The sequence below is a fragment of the Gossypium hirsutum genome, chromosome A13 (assembly GCF_007990345.1).
Source record: "Gossypium hirsutum isolate 1008001.06 chromosome A13, Gossypium_hirsutum_v2.1, whole genome shotgun sequence".
NCBI classification, from domain to species: domain Eukaryota; kingdom Viridiplantae; phylum Streptophyta; class Magnoliopsida; order Malvales; family Malvaceae; genus Gossypium; species Gossypium hirsutum.
Window position 1 is genome coordinate 102,394,285 of NC_053436.1, and position 16,860 is coordinate 102,411,144.

General features: G+C 33.6%; 1 non-coding gene and 1 pseudogene across 1 annotated transcript; both read right to left on the reverse strand.

Annotated features, from left to right (window-relative positions):
* Window positions 1–962: 962 nt before the first annotated feature.
* Window positions 963–7,468, reverse strand: LOC107952518 (O-acyltransferase WSD1-like; annotated as a pseudogene).
* A 7,843-nt stretch (window positions 7,469–15,311) lies between these two features.
* LOC121212891 (small nucleolar RNA R71) lies at window positions 15,312–15,418 on the reverse strand. The gene has a single exon (XR_005908265.1). It is a non-coding gene; the product is annotated as a small nucleolar RNA R71 (small nucleolar RNA).
* Between the last annotated feature and the right edge of the window lie 1,442 nt (window positions 15,419–16,860).

Below are 16,860 nucleotides of genomic sequence, written 5' to 3' on the forward strand. Positions count from 1 at the left end.
TCTAACGTATAGAAAATATTTAAAACCAAGGCAATATTCATTATTTTTGGGACTTGAGGAAGTAGTGCTCCTAATTTACGGAGTATGGCATCTTCCTAGAACTGAAGTAATCGAATCCTATTTAAATAATGAAAAAATAAGATTTAGGTAATGATCAAATGACGACTATTTTGGTTTTCGAGAATTTAAGGCATCGTGTCCTAACTTACGGGGCATGATCTTTTCTTCTCAATTAACTCAAAATAAGATCTTTTTCATAAAATTAATTTAGTTAAGCGATATGTTAATAAAAAATTCATACAAAAAGGGATCTCATTTTAAATTTTCTTTGAATTTTCAATTTTTAACATCGAAACATCAAGTAACCAACTAGAACCAACTAGGTATCATTTTTGGGCATTATGAGAGTGCTAATTTTTCCTCATACGTAACTCACTCTCGAACCCACATTCTTGGATTTCGTATGCTAAAAATTATCGTTTTAGTAAAATCTAATCTTTTATTAAGATGATTAAATTTAGAAGTGACCCGATTACACCTAATAAAAAGGATCGGTGGTGAATCCATTTTCGTTTTTAAAATAAAAGTCGATTTCAAAAAAGGGTTTCGACAATAATCTTATTAAAATTTAATAACAATAACAATAATCATCTACCTAAAAAATTTGCTAAGGATATTCTAATAATTTAAATATTTTTTCTTTATACTATTACAACATCTATTTAATCCAACTAAACGCAAGAATTCTATTATAACTCTATTCAATTCCATTGAACCAAACAATTGAATTATTAATTTCCCTCTTTTTCTATTAGCTCTATTCTTTTAAGTCAAACCAAACATGCTGTAAATGAGCTACCATAAATGAGCTACCATCACACGAAAGTTTTAACTTTTTTTTTTTTAATTTGTGGGAAAAAGCAAACAGCAATTACACAAAGCAAATACAGTTCCTTGCTGTCTGATCAAATTTTTAACGTTAAATTAACAGGAAATTCGGCTTGACTTAACGAGCCCTACAATTATTTTGAAGGTTCAAAATTTGTAAACAAATTGCACGAAGTGAAAACATATAAAATTGCGTACTTTTTTTTCCGTAATATTCCACTTACCCAGGAATTCAAGCGTTCAGTAAATATAGTTCAGAAACACGACATCGTGTAAATAATAATAAAGAAAGCGTAGACGCCATCCTAAAGATATTTAAACAACTTTATTACGGGCACAGCCCACTACTGCAACTGATAATGGCGATTCTTAATTATCTATCACACCACCTTCACCAATGACACAATTCTTGATGAGCTTGAGAGCTTCTTCAAGATCGTCACACAACTGATAGGGATCGGCAATAATGTTCTCATCAACTGATAGCACCATACTCATCTTGTTCACATAGCTAACGACATGAATTGTGAGCGCCTGCAGCAACAAATCAATTTCTCAATGATCATTGAACTCCAATCATCAATCAAATTCAACTCATTTAAGCATGCAATTACCACTGGTTGACCATATAGCGATGGAGCGATGAAGGCCACTTGATTCCCAAGAATGCTAATTGGCTCTTGAGGCCCCGCCACATTGGAAAACCACATAGTTGTTGATGGGAACTTGGCCAGCTTCCATTGTACAATTAGTATATTCCTTGTCAATACACCTTTTCGCTTTTTTTTTCCTTTTGGGGGGGGGGAATTTTCAATCTAATTAATATACATATGTCTTACTTTGGTAGGATAAAACCTCACAAAAACCTTAGCCATAAACATTCTGAATTTAGCTTCAAGAGTAGCTTTTTTTCTATCAATTTTTGCTTTGGCATCACGAATGTAATCCAATGGGTTATCTTTCAATTCAATTTTAAAAGGGTAGAGAACATAGCCTATCTTGTTCCCCCACTCCGCTTTGCTGTTCTTCTTCACCATTTCTTCTAAGGCCTGTAAATTCATTACAATTAGATTATTGAAACTTTTTTGTTATTCTTTGAAGGAAAGTAGGTAGTAATGAAGTAAATACATAAATCCCTGGTGATGTTCTCAAATTGATGAAAAGAGTTGCTGTAAGACGAATATTGTTGGGAAGGTTGTTTTCACATGATTCCCTTGCTTCTCCATCACTCTTAGCTTGGCCTGCCATTCATTTTATTTCTTAATTATGGATATCAATATTCATTTTCATGTGTTACATATTGCAACCTTAATTACCATATTTTCGGTTTAGATAGCGAGATAAGCCTGCCTGTGTCATTGCTAGCACCACGTCGTTCACCGTCTGCATTAATTAATTCCGCAAATACCTCATCATAGTCATAGAACAACAATCCTTGCGTAAAAACACACACACACACATATATATATATATTAACCAAAAGAAAAATGGACTAACCGTGTGAGTTGCATTCTTCACCAATTTGACATCGTCCAAAGAGAAAGTTCGACGCACAATTCTCCGTGGAGTGAAAGCAACATCACTGGAGGGTGCTTTGAGGGGTGTTTGTGTGTCTTTCAAGAAGTAGGTTGTGGCCACACACATCCATATATCAACCAAAGTGTTCCACATTAATAACAAAACAGACCACGATTTCCAAAACCAAATCGGAAACCAGCCGGCCCCGCGGGATATCGGTTTCTTCTTCATTGCCGGAAAACTTGGCAATGCGTCAGAGCAAGAGAGTAGGAGTGCCATGAGAGATGTTCCATCGGAAAGGGAGTGATGAACTCGAACGACCACCGTGGATTCAGCATCAAAGGTTTTGAGGTTTAAAATATGGAAATCCCACATAGGAAGGGACATGCTCATCGGGGTCTTGCTAAGGTTGGCAACGTAATCTTCAACAAACTTATCAGGGGAGGCCATGTATGGATCAACCATGGGGACTTTAACATGTTTATTTATGTCTACATTGGTTTTCACCCATTTCACTGTTGAATATTGGCAATATCCCACATTAGGAAAAGATAGAAATGGAGGGGGTTTGGTTTGTTATATATAGAACCCCTCCCCCTTTGGTTGTATCATCCCAAAATCTTCTCCTTTGTAATATTTCTAGAAGAAATATTGATTTGGTAGTGTCCGAGGACGTAAGCTAAATTGGCCGAACCTCGTTAAATCTCTGGTATTTTATTTCTTATTTGTTTGCTTATATTTAATAGCTTTATGTTGGTTATATTTATTTAGTTATTATTGCTATAAATATCTAAGTGAGTTCTGTCTAGTTGTTGGGTTTTAAGCGGGACCATTTGTGACCCCTCCAATTTAACTGGGAATTTTCTTAGTATAATTGTTGGCATAATAATTATCTAAATATTTCTGATAATATTGTTATTAATATTATCGTCGCTTCCGCAACAATTGGTATCCGAGCCAAGGTTTTGTAGTATGCTCTGTGTTTGCAGCTTAGTCTGATCTTACACATCAGAAACATTTCCGAAAGCTTGTGGGTATTCCGCATTTGGTGGCTATTAAATAGAAGCTATGGCAAAAATGACAGAAGAAAAACCATCCATATCAACAACTTCCACTTCGTACATTTTGCTGAGGATTGGAACTGCAAATACGAGATTTGTAGTGGAAATTTTTGATGGAACAGGTCATTTCGGCATGTGGCAAAGTGAGCTTCTAGATGCCCTCTTTCAACAGGGTCTAGATATTGCCATTGAGGAAGAAAAACCAGAAGGGGTTGATGATAAAGAATGGAAGACCATCAACCGATTGGCATGTGGTACAATTCGATCATGTCTTTCCAGAGAGCAAAAGTATACATTCAGTAAAGAGACTTCTGCAAGTAAATTGTGGAAAGCATTGGAGGAGAAATTCTTGAAGAAGAACAGTCAAAATAAGTTGCATATGAAGAAAAGACTGTTTTGTTTCAATTATGTTCCTGGTACCACGATGAACGAGCACATTACCAATTTTAATCAGCTGGTGGCTGATTTGTTGAATTTGGATGTGACTTTTGAAGACGAAGACTTGGCGTTAATGTTGTTGGGATCGCTTCCTGAGGAGTTTGAGTACCTTGAAACTACTCTACTTCATGGAAAATCGGAAGTAACTTTCAATGAAGTAACTGCTACATTGTATAGCTATGAACTACGCCGAAAGGATAAGTTGAAAGGTTCAGGTGAAGCAGCAGTGGAAGCATTGGTAACAAGAGGTCGTCAGCAAAGTCAGTCTAAGGGGAAGAGAAGAAAGTCCAAAGGTCGAGCTGTTGCCAAAGATGAATGTTCTTTTTGCAAAGAAAAAGGACATTGGAAGAAAGATTGTCCAAAATTGAAGAAAAAAGGGAAGACTCCGCAAGATGCAAATGTTGCAGAATGCAATAGTGAATCAGAGTCAGACTTTTCTCTTAGTATGACATCTTCAACATTATATGCAGATGAGTGGATCATGGATTCTGGTTGTTCCTATCATATGTGTCCCATTCGGGAATGGTTCTTTGAATTTCAAAAACTAGATGAAGGGGTTGTTTACATGGGTAATGATAACACATGTAAAATAGCCGGGATAGGTTCAATTAAACTGAGGAGTCATGATGGATCTACTAGAATTTTGCGGGATGTACGATATGTCCCAAAGTTGAAGAAGAATCTCATCTCTTTGGGGTCGTTAGAATCTAAAGGCCTAGTTGTGACAATACGAGATGGAGTTCTTAAAGCAACTTCAGGAGCATTGGTGATGTTGAAAGGCATAAGAAAGAACAATCTGTATTACTACCAAGGTAGTACAGTGGTCGGGACAACAGCAGCAGCAATTACGAGTACCAAGAAGGACGCTGAGGCAACACAGCTGTGGCATATGCGTTTGGGCCATGCTGGTGAAAAATCCTTGCAAACTCTAGCCAAGCAAGGATTATTGAAAGGTACAAAGACTTGCAAACTTGAATTTTGCGAGCATTGTGTTCTGGGAAAACAACGAAGGGTGAAATTTGGCACTGGGATTCACAATACTAAAGGTATTCTGGATTATGTGCATTCTGATGTATGGGGACCGTCCAAGACTCCATCACTTGGAGGAAGACGTTATTTTGTCACCTTTATTGATGATTTTCCAGACGAGTTTGGGTGTTTCCTATGAAGAACAAAGATGAGGTGCTTGAAGTTTTCCTTAAGTGGAAAACTAAAGTTGAAAATCAGACAGGAAGGAAGATTAAGGTTCTCCGATCAGACAACGGTGGAGAATATAAAAGCGATCCTTTCCTGAAGATATGCCAAGATTGTGGCATAGTAAGGCACTTCACCGTAGGTGGAACACCGCAACAGAATGGGGTGGCAGAGCGTATGAATCGAACGCTTGTGGAGAAAGTTCGATGTATGTTATCTAATGCTGGATTAGATAGAAAGTTTTGGACTGAGGCTGTGACGTACGCTCAACATCTCATCAATCATTTGCCATCATCTGCTATAAATGGCGAGACTCCTTTGGAGAAATGGTATGGAAAACCTGCTACTGATTATGACACCTTGCGCATTTTTGGTTCTATTGCATATTATCATGTGAAAGAATCAAAGTTAGATCCAAGAGCAAAGAAGGCTCTATTCATGGGCTTCAATGCTGGTGTTAAGGGATATCGTTTGTGGTGTCTAGAGGCAAAGAAGACGATAATCAGTAGGGATGTTACCTTTCATGAATCTGCCATGTTGAATAAGGTAAATCCAGAAGGAGTGAGTAGTACTTCGCAGCAGGTGGAGTTTGAGCAGAGTGTGGTAATTCCAGCAGAAGGTACCACTAGTGATTCTTCATTGGCAGATGCAGAGTCAGATGAGGAAGAGGTTTCTACCCAAGAACCTCAACAGCAATCAGAGCCAATTGCAGTCAGAAGGCAGAGACGAGAAATTCAGAAACCAGCTCGTTTCACTGACATGGTAGCTTATGCACTTCCAGTTGTTGATAATATTCCATCCACTTACACCGAAGCCATTCAGAGTTTAGAGAATAATAGATGGTTAGGTGCAATGGAAGAGGAAATGCAATCTCTAGAGAAAAACAAGACGTGGAAGCTGGCACAACTACCAAAAGGGAAGAAGGCGATTGGTTGCAAATTTGAAGACACTATTGAAGTTTGTGTTATGAGAAGATGTTCGAAGATGTGGAATATCGCCAAGGTGGAGATTTGTTGAATATTGGCAATATCCCACATTAGGAAAAGATAGAAATGGAGGGGTTTGGTTTGTTATATATAGAACCCCTCCCCCTTTGGTTGTATCATCCCAAAATCTTCTCCTTTGTAATATTTCTAGAAGAAATATTGATTTGGTAGTGTCCGAGGACGTAAGCTAAATTGGCCGAACCTCGTTAAATCTCTGGTATTTTATTTCTTATTTGTTTGCTTATATTTAATAACTTTATGTTGGTTATATTTATTTAGTTATTATTGCTATAAATATCTAAGTGAGTTCTGTCTAGTTGTTGGGTTTTAAGCGGGACCATTTGTGACCCCTCTAATTTAACTGGGAATTTTCTTAGTATAATTGTTGGCATAATAATTATCTAAATATTTCTGATAATATTGTTATTAATATTATCGTCGCTTCCGCAACATTCACCTCCCCACCACTCTTCTCATCTGCAACCTGGATTTGTTGAATTTGATGGGTTAATTATTTTCTTAATTAGACTTAATTTGAAATTTTATTCAACTAAGTCAAATTAAAACAATTTTTTAACTAGCTAGGCTACCAGATACATAATCTTAAATAAAAATAAAAATCCTTTAAATAAATATTATGCAAATTTTAGTACTAGATACACTACTAGAGTTTTTATATGCAGAATTTGTTAATCGAAAAACATTAAATCAGTGAATACAATATACTTGTATTTAATATAAATATAGTAAATAAATAAGTCATATATAGGTAGCGAAACCTCAAAGAACCATGAGTTTACATATATATAAATCCATTAACCTCATATATAAATCATAAAATAAATATAAAAATACCTAAAAAGTTAAATAAAAAATTCAATATAAAATTATTAAATTTCCAAGCACAAAAGCTAAAACTTTTGTGGAAACCAAAATGTTATAAAAATCTAAAGTAATCAAAATATACTTTATGTCATGAGACATTTTCTTATAATTTTCTTATTTACCTTTAATAGACATTTAATTATTTTTATAAGTTGTGTACTTATATTGTAAACTATTAACAAAAACCGAGATGTATTATTGTAAGTCTGACCTGCAAGCAAGAGAAACGAGAGTGCTTAAGAAAAGTCTCCGTCAAAGTTATTTTGTAAACGTCTTGATCGATGAGTCTCTTATAGCCCACAATAACTACAATATATATATTAGATTCAGGCTGATGGAACATACGAGCCATGGGACTCAAAGGCTCCTCTTCCTCGTCATTTTCTTCTCTTACTTTGATTCTTTTAAGCCCAAGATTATGATTTCTCGATCTTAAACCCCCCTTCATATGCTCCACCTCCATTTTTATTCTCAAAACCCCTTCAAACAATATTTAGAGTTAAGATTTGTATGATGTTACTTGACTTGGATTGGGTATTATTTATAGAAAACGAAACTTGAGGACAAAATTGTAATTAACTGCATTGAAATAAAACAAAAATAACTAATAGTCAGTGTGTCATATAAATTAATGTTGTTTGGTGTAACGACTATAACATATATTTTACTCAAACGAATAAGCAGTTTGATTTTTGGGGACTTTTACTTATATAGTAGCTAAGTAACGTCAACTTCAATTTATAACAAAAGTAATTTGTTACCATGGCTATAGTATTTTTTTTATTTAAATATGTTCACACATAAATATATTTATTACAATTATATATTTATATTCTCTATTTATGTTTTGTAATTTTTTTAGGATTTATGGTAACCTTTTCTAATAATATTGTCTTTTAAAATTTAAATATTCTCTCCTTAAAAATGTAATGTGATTTACTACTACGCTTAATTCTTATTTGTTTTTTTATGAATTATATATATATGAATGTATATAAAATAGATATATTTACTATTATGATCCTAGCAAATCGTTTTAAAAAATTTAAAAAAGTCCCAATAGATTTATCATAAACGACAACATACAGGTGTATTATATTAGAAGTAATGAAATCAATTGAATGTAGAAGCAAGAAGGAGAGAGAATATTAACCAATATGAATCACATGTGATAAAACTCTAAGAATTAATCACATGTAATAAAATGCTAGGTTGTCAATAAAATAGGGAGTTTAGCTCAATTCAACTTCATTAGTAAAATATTTATGAGTGAGCGTTCGATTGAATCAAGTTAAATTGAGTAAAAAATTTCGAGTTTATGAGTCTTATACTATCATCGTAACTCAATTTGAATTTCGAATCAAGTCAAATGAAATGAAATCCGAGTCAAGTCAAGTCGAGTGAAATTAAAAAAAATTAAACACGTCAAATAAAAATATTGTTACAGTATAACGAAATCCATGCTAGAGCACATAAATTTAAATCATATATTTGAATTTTTTCAAAAAAAAAAGATACCTGAATATGATAAATTTGAATCATTAATTAGATCCCAAAATTATTATTTTCGAAAGTTTTTTAAATTTTAACTTTTTTATATATTTTTATAAAATATAAATTTTAAAAATTATTTTGAAATTTTGAAAATTATTTTAATTTTTTTTAACTTTTGTTGTAGGAGAGACTAATTTACTTATTTTCAAAGTTGACATGGACTAAAAGGATATTTACATCAATCTGTTATTCAAATTATTTGAGTTATTCAAACTGTGAAATTCAACTCGACTCGAATTTAAAACTCAAATCGAATTATACGAGTTGACTTGAATAATTAAAATAACTCGAAATTCGAATTTCTTTCGATTTTTCGAATCAAATCGAATTTTGCTCACCCCTATAAATACAGAAAATGAAGTTTTCTATAAAGTAAAATTTAGATAATTGATTTAATGTTTCTTCAAGTTTCCATTTCTTTTATTTGTTCCCTTTATTATTGCCAAAAATGAATCTAAATATATTCATTAATGCTCTATGAATTTATACATATTTTTTTGGTTTCCTTTATTTTAATTTTACGGACTAGTTCATAAATAAGTTCTACCGTAAGCTTTCAAAAAAAAAAAAAACTTAGGATAAGCTTTATCCTATTCAATAGATTACAAATTATATACCAAAAATTTTAGAAGGAATATCAAAATTTCTAAGAACAAACTCAAATATTTTAATATACTCAAATTTGTGTACAAAAATTTCTATCACCGATTCCTTAAAAATTTTGGTTCATAAAGCCTACACCAAAATTTCTAATGCCAACTCTTTAAAAATTTTGGTATAACCATATTTTGATTCTTCGAACTAATTTTCAATATTTAGTTAATTTCTGCAATCGTATAAGGATATTTGATTTCCTTGTATCACAAATGTTCATAGCATTAAGATGAATCAAGGACTCTAATAGATAATTTCTTCCAAAAATCTCAAATAATTATAAACTTAAACTATATAACATTTGACATTATAGATTTATTTATAAGTCCATAATAATGTAGATATAAAGAACATAAAAATTCTTGAATAAATCACATCATAGAACATTTAAATATATAAACTTTGACATAGAAACAACAACTGTAACCTCTTTGTTAGAGATTATGTGATTCGAATTTTGCCACTTATTGAAGAAATAAATACAGTGGCAAAATAAAGGGTGCGGGGGTGGAGTCCTCGTGGTATAGACCATGCAACACAAGTTGAATCAATATAGAACTAATCTTCTTCTATTTGACTTTGATTAGAATAGGGTTTTTCAACCCTTAAATAGATGTAGTCAAAACTTCTCTTATATCATTCATTTTCAACATTAGTGAAATTTTCCTCCTCTAACCATGGTTTTTTTCCCGAAAGGGTTTTCACGTAAAATTTATGTGTTCTTATTTTTCTTTTCTTATTGCTTTACAATTGTTCTACCGTCATTATCAACATTTATTATAATACTCCCCAACCCGGCCTAAATGTTAGACCCAAATTCGGGAAATTACATTAGCAACCAAGATGGCCCAGTAAGCTATCGAAGTTTATAAAATAGACATTTTAGAGCATTTGTTTATTTTTAGTGAAAAAAAACTTAGTCTACTTTTGAAAAGCTTACGAGTTAAAAGAAAACCATTTAAAGTCGCAAACTTATGTATAAGTTTACCTTTGAAAATATCGTCTACTATCAATTTATTTATTACTCAAGATTTTAATTATAATTTAGCAGCAGAAAAGTGATAATTGACTTTAGTTTTAGTTAAGTGAAATCAGAATAAGCTCAAGCTAAATTAATTCTTAACCCATGTTTCATTATCCTAAGTTCACATTAAATATCATGCATGCTTAACTAAACCCAAAATAGAAGTCTCATGCCACGATTCAAATAAAGCGATACAATTCTCCAAATAATTGAAATTTCAAATAGAAAATTTTAAAATACTTCATAACAGAAATTGATCCAAGCCAAGCCCTTCGTATGCCTAACTCGCGTCTTAACCTGGTGAGTTATCTGTAAAGATGAAAAATAAAAGGGGAATAAGCTATAAAGCTCAGTGTAAGTTCAGTAACAAGAAAACCAGTGCAAACAGTAGATCAATCAAGTAGAATCATCAACTCATAGAATAAATCATAATTAATTAGCAATATAGAATATCGGTAATTCATATCAACTAATCAACCTAACATCTCAATATTCATAGTCATGTGTATGCCTTACGAATACAATGCAATTTCAATTTATTAGAAAAAGTTCCTACCCCGCCGCTACACACCATAATAGGAGTTCCCCAAAACTCCTCTTCCTTTACACCACAGCGTGGATGAACCATTAAACGTTGCAGATAAATTGTAACACCCCTAACCCACATTCGTCGCCAGAATGGGGTTACAGGATGCAACCGAAGTTTACAGAATAATTACACATAATTCTACTATTTGCTCATATTCCAGTCAAGCTGTCTTCTTGAGTCATAGTTACTAAATTATTTATATTTGGAGCTACGAAACTCCAAATTAATATCCGTTAATTTTCCCTGAAACTAGACTCATATATTTTCTTACCATAAAATTTCCAGAATTTTCTGATTAGCCAATAAGTACAGTTTATTCTTCAAAATTACCCTTATTCTGCTGTTTGTCAGCTTCGACCTTTCTTTACTAAAAATTAATTATCTCCTCATATGAAATTCGGATGATATTCTCGTTTGTTTCTTTTGAAACTAGACTCATTAAGGATTTTATATTATTTTTAATGATTTTCCCAAATCAAAATAGGGGATTTCGAAATCATTCTGACTCTGTCTCAAAAAAATTCAAATATCTCATAAAATAAGATTCTTTTGCTTACACTGTTTCTTCTATGTAAAACTAGACTCAATAGGCTTTAATTTCATATTCTATTCAATCGTATTAGTTCGAGGAAACAAATATCCTACTTGAAATCATCGACTTTATTCAAACTTACCTGAGGAAAGAAAACTACTATGCAATTTAAGCTTGTGCTCTCAACATTTATACCTTTGCCGATGTTAATTTCTTCCACGAAAATTAAAGAAATCTTGATACCAGGATCACCACAGTCCTATTATCGAATCCATAAACACAATCATAATAAACATAGCAATCACATACCAAAGAACATACTTTAAAGATGAGCCATGTCCGATAATTTGCACAATAAGGATGATAAGAAAACCCAAATACAATACCATACCGGAAGTCTGAGAACATAACTCACAAGAAGATAATAAAGATCATGATAATTACTCAGAGAAATCCAGAAGAAGAATACTGCTTACCGACTCTGAACTTCCATCATAACAGAGATAATATATTTTCTGCATGTATAAAACAAAACCATGATCAGTAGAAACATAAGAATACTCTCACATAAATTTTTACCACTGACTTCATTTCCAACATATTAGAATAAAATTCCAAAGAGATAAAGAAATACCGATCATAAACCGACCAGACCAATAGGGCTTTTGTCTAACATCATAGTTAGCTAGCATTCTCACAACATCAGAACTCCATCAGAAACTGAACAACTACACACATATCTCTGAGGATAAAAGAATATATAGAATACCCATAAAAGATCATCATTTTCATTTCAACTGTAATTGTCACACATAGACATCTTTATAACTCAATTATCATTTTTCTAACTAATTTTGTCATCATGAACCCCGCATCATTCCATTCACTAACGAAAACCAATTCAGGAAAAACTTCAGCAAACACATACTTCAGACATCATATCTGAATAAGTCGACTAGCAAATGTTAACTTCTTTAACCGTAACATTGCATAATTTGAATGATCTTTAGAATAATCTAAAATCTTTTTTCAAAACTGTATTCACTTGTCAAACTATTTTCAACTCCGTCTGCATTACGAATTATTCCACCACTGTACTCTTTTCACACTTGTGAACTTATTCAACATAATTCTCGTAAATTTTCGCTATAAAATACCATATTGGTAAGGGGGTGAGGTCGTAAAGCTTCTAATTAAACTCTTATAAATACACACATATGACTTAGCATTCATCATCAATATCATATCATCACAATTACGTAATTCACTTCAAGCAAATTAACATACATAATTATGTTACACGAACTTTTCAATTATCCCTTTCAAACAAGTGTACTTAAACATACATTCCATGAATTTTGAGTAAGTTTACTCATAGCATTTACTTAACCAAACAAGTCAGGCACCTAACATCATATGAATGCCACACAAACATATATAAGCTTTTCACAATATAAACTTTCATTTCATTCACATTTCCACATTTCTCAACTTATTGTTATCTCATTTCGTACATTATCACATACATATCATGAACTTCTATTCATACCTTTCTAAGTTCCGTCTCATCATAAACACATTTCAAATATGTCAATATCATTTTTAGTACTATCGAAAATAACTCGGTTGGAAAGCATCTCTGTCTATAAGTAAAACAAATATTAGATCGGATCATACACATCACACTATCACATATTTATATAGCATGTATTTCTAGACATTTTACACATCTCAATTGTTCCGAGAATCGGCTAAACCGAAGCTCTGATACCAATAAATTTAACACCCTTAACCCATATTTGTCGCCAGAATGGGGTTACAAGATGTTACCGGAGTTTACAGAATAATTACACATAATGCCACTATTTGCTAATATTCCAGTTAAGTTGTCTTCTCGAGTCATAGTTACTAAATTATTTATATCTGGATCTACATGATAAACTGTAATTTATACATATTTTTACCCCATGCTTAATACATTTTATGGATGATTTTCCATTAGAATTGGTGAATTCGATGCTCCTAATATCTTAGTTTCATGTTTTATACTTAGGAGAGCATAGGAGAGCGAAAGGAACGAGAAACGGGCCAAAAATGAAAAAAATAGGCCAAAATACGAATTCAACACGGTCTAGACCTCCCCACACGGGCAGACCACACGGCAGTGTCCATCTGGCAGAATTGGAGCACGACTCACACGGGAACAGCACACGCCCGTGCCAATCTAACAGGATCGAACACGTCCTGAAGTAATCACACACGTGCATGTCCCTATCGAGCCCAAGTTAAGTCCAATTCGGAAAAGGCCACTTTTGAGGGTTTTTAAGCATTCTAAAGCCTATAAATACGCACTAGAGGAGGAGAAAAGGGGGACTCCAAGGAAGCCGATTGATCTATCTCGGAAGCCGGATTCATCATCAAGACTGAAGATCTCTCCTCAATTTCCTTTTGGGAGTTTTGGATTTTCTTTATGTTTTGTATTCTTTATTCTTCTGAGATGTGTTCCTATTTAGTTATGAACTAAACCCCTAAATACCTAAGGGGAATGAAACCTAAGACGAATCTTGTTATTATTTTTTGAATCAAATGATAAATATTTAACTTGTTCTTAATTATATGTTTTTAATTCTTGTTTTAATATCCCAAGATACTAATTCAAGACACGCTCTTATTCAGAGGAGGAATAGACCCTTTCTAATAGTACATTTGTCATAATTAAGCGAGTTGATTGCACGCCTAGAAATAAGGTGACAAGATTTTTCCAGATTACGGTGAAACCTAATAAAGGGATCTATAGATCTAGTTAATGCAACCCTAGAGTGTTAATTAGAAAAAAGTCTCGGTTATTCAATCTAAGGATTAGATGTTATTAGTCTTGAATAGGGATAATAACATAACTTAGGGATCTCTACGGAACAAGTTAAATGAATAAATCGTCCGATTCGGAGCCAGAATAACAAGTAAAGTCTAGGTGGATTTTTCCTTAGGTATTGTCTCAAGTCAATCGATTTTCCCAAAAGCAATTCCTCAATCCTGTTCTCTGTGCGTTCTTAGTTTTAATAATTAGTTTAATAAAGAAACCATTTTTATTCTTAGGCTAAATAATAAAAAGATAGTTATTACTAGTACTTTTGGTTCCCTTGGGTACGATATCCCAGTCTTGCCATTACTATACTATTGGTCGATAGGTGCGCTTGCCTTTTCATCATGAAAATAGTTAGTCTAGGTTTGATCTTTATTATAAATATTTATTACTTGTTACAAACCATGTGATCAAGCTTTTGGCGTCATTGTCGGGGAGCTGAAATATTAGGAACACTAAATTTTTATTACTTTAGCCATTTATTTTTCTTGCAATTTTATTTTATTTTATTATTTATTAATTCACTTTTTTTTCTCTTGGCATTTTTTTTATAGTTTATGACTAGAAGAAACCCGTCAGGACCATTACTTTTTGACGAAGAAATCGATCGTACAATTCGCAGAAATCAAAGAGAAATAAGGCGTTGTTTACAATACACGGAGAACGAGTAAGAAGATGATACTCAACCCCCAACTGAAGGCCGAAAACCTAGGCGATCAGCTACCTCCTGCAATTGCAGCTAATCAAAATCCTGCTCCACGTACTATGTATGATTATGTTAAACCTTCTTTAACAGGAACTGAGTCTAGTATAGTTAGACCTGCTATTGTTGCGAATAATTTCGAACTAAAACCTAACACAATTCAGATGATATAGCAGTTTGTTCAGTTTGATGGTTTGCAGGATGAGGATCCCAACACGCACTTGGCGAATTTTCTTGAATTTTGCGATACATTCAAAATCAATAGCGTTTCTGATGATGCCATTCGTCTTCTGTTATTTCCCTTTTCACTGAGAAACAAAGCTAAACAGTGGTTGAACTCGTTACCACGAGGGTCTATCACTACTTGGGAACAAATGACCGAGAAATTTTTACTAAAATATTTTTCGCCGACTAAAACGGCTAAATTACGTAATGATATCTCTTCTTTTGTGCAGATGGATTTAGAAACACTTTACAATACATGGGAGAGATACAATGACTTACTGAGAAGGTGCCCTCACCATAGGTTACCACTTTGGCTTCAAGTACAAACATTCCACAATGGCCTGAATCCCTCGACTCGACAAATGGTTGACGCAGCTGCTGGCGGAACCATCAACAATAAAACACCGAAAGATGCCTATGAATTTATAGAGGGGATGTCACTGAATAACTATCAGTGGCAAGTTATGAGGACAAAGCCAACGAAAACAGTCAGTGTCTATAACATCGATCCAGTCACCATGCTCTCAAATCAAGTAGAACCTCTCAATAAAAAGATTGATAATTTTCTTGGTTCTACGTAGATACATCCTGTAATGAGGTGTGACTCAAGCGGAGGAGGTGTGCATACAAAATATCAATCCTTCAATCCCACAACTGAAGAGGAACAAGTCAACTATATGGGTAACAATAACTTTAGATCTTAAAATAACCCATACAGTAATACTTATAATGCAGGTTGGAGGAACCACCCAAATTTTTCTCAGGGTGGTCAAGGAAATCAAAAGCCACAAAATTCTTAAGGTTTTCAACAGCCACCTTATCAACAAGAGAAGAAACCAAACCTTGAAGAGATGCTTTCTAAATTCATCTTGGTGTCAGAAACCCGTTTCTAAAATACCGAGGCAGCACTTAAGAATCAACAGGCATCAATCCAAGGACTCGAAACTCAGATAGGCCAGCTGTCCAAACTAATCTCCGAACGACCACAAGGTAGCCTACCAAGTAATACTGAACCTAATCTGAGGGAACACCTCAATGCAATTAGCACTCAAGATACGGAAGGATTCATTGCACTTGAGCCAGAAATACAGTAAGACAACGCGATAAACAAAGGACGAGAAGAGGTAAACAGTAATGATCCCAGACAGGTAAGTACAAATCATGAACCTCGTGTGCCATATCTTAAAACGATGATGAAAGATAGAACAGAAGAACAATTCGGTAAGTTTGTCAAACTCTTAAAGAAATTACATATTAACTTACCCTTTATTGAAGTTCTTTCGCAGATGCCCAACTCAACAAAATTCTTAAAGGAACTTCTAAACAATAAAAGCAAATTAGACTCTACATCACATATGGAACTCAATGCAGCCTGCTCAGATCCTAAAGAACAAACTACCTAACAAATTGAAAGATCCAGAGAGTTTTACAATTCCTTGCTTAATTGGTAGTCTATCTGTGAATAATGCTTTAGCTGATCTAGGGGCAAGTATAAATGTTATGCCATATAAGATGTTTAAACGACTAGGTCTCGGTAAACCCAAACAGACTAGGATAAGCATACAACTGGCTAACAAAACAGTTAGATTTCCTAAGGGTATTATTGAAGACGTTCTCGTTAAAATTGATAAATTTATTTACCCAGTAGACTTCGTTGTCTTAGATATGGATGAGGATAATGAGGTACCTTTAATTTTAGGACGACCATTTTTAGCAACTGCCAGAACCATTATTAATGTAGGCACA